This window comes from Tupaia chinensis, unplaced genomic scaffold, assembly GCF_000334495.1.
Source record: "Tupaia chinensis unplaced genomic scaffold, TupChi_1.0 Scaffold000355_1, whole genome shotgun sequence".
NCBI classification, from domain to species: Eukaryota; Metazoa; Chordata; class Mammalia; order Scandentia; family Tupaiidae; genus Tupaia; species Tupaia belangeri.
The window spans coordinates 1,406,843-1,409,495 of NW_006159850.1; the positions used below are offsets into that span (position 1 = coordinate 1,406,843).

General features: G+C 51.5%; 1 protein-coding gene across 1 annotated transcript in view; it reads right to left on the bottom strand.

The window, feature by feature from the left end:
- Positions 1 to 277, bottom strand: part of BANP (BTG3 associated nuclear protein) — a 94,749-nt gene extending 94,472 nt beyond the window's left edge. Inside the window, exon 1 of the mRNA XM_006152543.3 lies at positions 41 to 277. The gene's annotated coding sequence lies outside the window, so the exon portion shown is untranslated. The remainder of the gene's footprint in view (positions 1 to 40) is intronic.
- Between the last annotated feature and the right edge of the window lie 2,376 nt (positions 278 to 2,653).

A 2,653-nucleotide genomic window follows, 5' to 3' on the forward strand; every position in this document is an offset into this window, starting at 1 on the left:
GGGGGAGTGGAGACGCGACCGGCTGCGGAGCTGCAATTACCGTGTGGGCTGCGGAATTCTCGTGGTGTTTGTCGGGGAGCTGCGATAATGGCGTCCGTCCTCGCGAGAGAAGCTGTCGCTCTGCGCAGGCGCGACCAGACCCTCCCCGCAGGCCTCTGCTCCCCCTACGCGCAGGCGCACTGGGCCCGCGGAGGGCGAGGGCGGGGCGTCCGCGGACCGTGCTGCTCGCTCAGAGTCCCGGGGAGCATGCGCAGGCGTCCGTTCCCCGCGCTGGAGTTTTGACTCCCCTGGCTCTCCCACATCGTACTCCTGCGCTCCTCGCCGGCCAGGTGGAAATCACCTCAATGTGCCGTCTGAAGAATGGGCATCATCTCTGAGACGGAATGAATGAGAATTAGCGGATTCCGACAACTACACATCCCAGAGTGCCCTGCAAGAACTACGAACAGTGCATTCTGGGATGTGTAGTCCCTCCTTCTGGGCCATGCTTGCTGGTACTTGTAGTCCACTCGGACTTCAGCCGCCTGGCCCCAAGGGCTGCTGGGACCTGTAGTCAGGAGGACTAGAGGCCTGTGCTCTCCCAGCAAGTCGTATCTGCTCTTGCTGCGGGTCCTGCTTCAAGGTTCCGTTTTACTCCGTGGAATTTTCTCGAGGAAGTGAGAAACTTGGGGACAGGCTGGAGCGCACGCACAAATGTCAGACATAATGGCCATTACATGGGATGTGGCAGATGTGATTTATACCTAACATATACTACAAATTTTTGTATAATATAATACGTAATGATGTGAGTCTGCACATCTTATATTTTATAAAGCATACTTGTGTGCTTGTAGGTAGTCCTAGGAAAAAAATTCCTAAACCATAGGCCCCTGCCAGAAATGCCATTTGGGTTTTCTGTGTGCTGGGATTGTCGTTGCCTTTCATTTTCTTCTTTGCACTGGCCCCTATTTTCTAAGTTGTTTGTGATGAGCAAAAATCCCTTTGATCTTGCAAAGATGATGATGGAGCCGGTTTGGCTTAGAAAAGTGAATGCTTTCTGTTGAGCTTCCTGCCTTCTTCCCTTTTGACCATAGTCACCAGCTGTGTGACCTTGGGCAGCCCCGTCAGGGTCACTGAGGCTGGTCACTGGGATACTTTCTACCAAGGAAGGCTGGTTGGATGTCAGAGCTGATGTAAAGTGGGTTCTGTCCTTCTCAGAGATGAAAACAAGGTCCAGAAGGTGAGAAAATTGCCCCACAAGGTCACATGTCTGAATCCCAGACACCCGACTCCCGTATGGAGTCCACTCACACTGGGAAAGGGGCTGCAGCAGCTAACGTCAGAATCTTCTGAGGGGCATTGGGACAGACAAGGTTCAAGAGAGACATCCTTCTAACCCCACTCTACTGCATTCATGGCCAAATTGAAATACCTGATCATCCTTAACCCCAGTGCCTAAATATCTGACTGGAAAACATAGAGTGGTATTCCTCATACTCTCCTAAAACGTCGCGAAGTCCACGTCTGCAGCTCCCTCTCCAGTATGGGTGTGCAGCTGGCTCCTGTTCATACTCGGGTGTGAAAGAGTGAGTGTGCAAATACAGAGTACATACAACCACCATCAGACTGAGGCTCATCCAAGGCCCCAAACCGCGGCGGATATCCTGATCGGAAACAGCAGTCGCAGCTGCACCTGGGCTGTGCTGGGGCTGCTGGCTTTTCCTTTTTGTTTCTGGTATTTCAGATTTACTTCTCATCTGCTGTTCAGGACCCTAAAATAGGGGAGAGTGGTGTTCAATCCTGCCGTCTAGCCGATACATATTGGCTTTTGAAAAAACAGCTACTAATGCATCAGCAGATGGCACGTCGGCTAAGGCACTGGATCTCACATGGCTGACCACGTTCAAGTCCCAGACCCGGGAGCTTGAAAAACACACCAGACGTGTGTGTGTGCCCCAAATCCCATGGAACATGAGGAGAAGGGACTGTGGTATGGCCACACTCCACCGGGAAGGGGTGACTTCTTACTTTCCCTCCCACTTTGTCTCTCTCTAGCAACCACACCTGCTCTATGACAAAAATCTAAAAATTTGAAAATAAATAAAAATAGCTAGTAATTAGTAAAGACAGCTATTTACAATGAAGATTCACTCACTCACCACAGAGGACCCTTCTCCTTGCCAATCAATTAGGATCCAACCCAACCTCCTGGAATATCTTAGGCTGAAGTCACCTTACTGGGGGTCTGGTTAAAGGAGGACTGCAGTGCCAGACGCCGCAGGGCCAAACACAGGTGGGAATCTCCGCCACAGTCAACCTGAAACCTGCCAGGCTCGTGCACAGCCGAGATCCTGACGGGAGCCAGCAGGCGGTGTGGTGGTTAGGGGCTGGACTCCCGTGTGGCCAATGGCTGTTTGAGTCCTTACTTTCTCACTTTTTCTTTCTCTCTCCCTCTCTGGTGAATTAAAATAATAATAATAATAAATAATAATTTTTAAAAATGATCCTGCCAGGGACCAGTAGTTAGCATAATGGCTATGTCGCTGGACTCCCATGTAGTCGACCACAGTTCGAGTCCTGGGCCCGGTGGCTTAAACTCACACCGGGCGCGTGTGCGTGCGTGCCCAAGATCCCAAGAGGAGAATGGAGGAGAAGGGATTGTGGCGTGGTC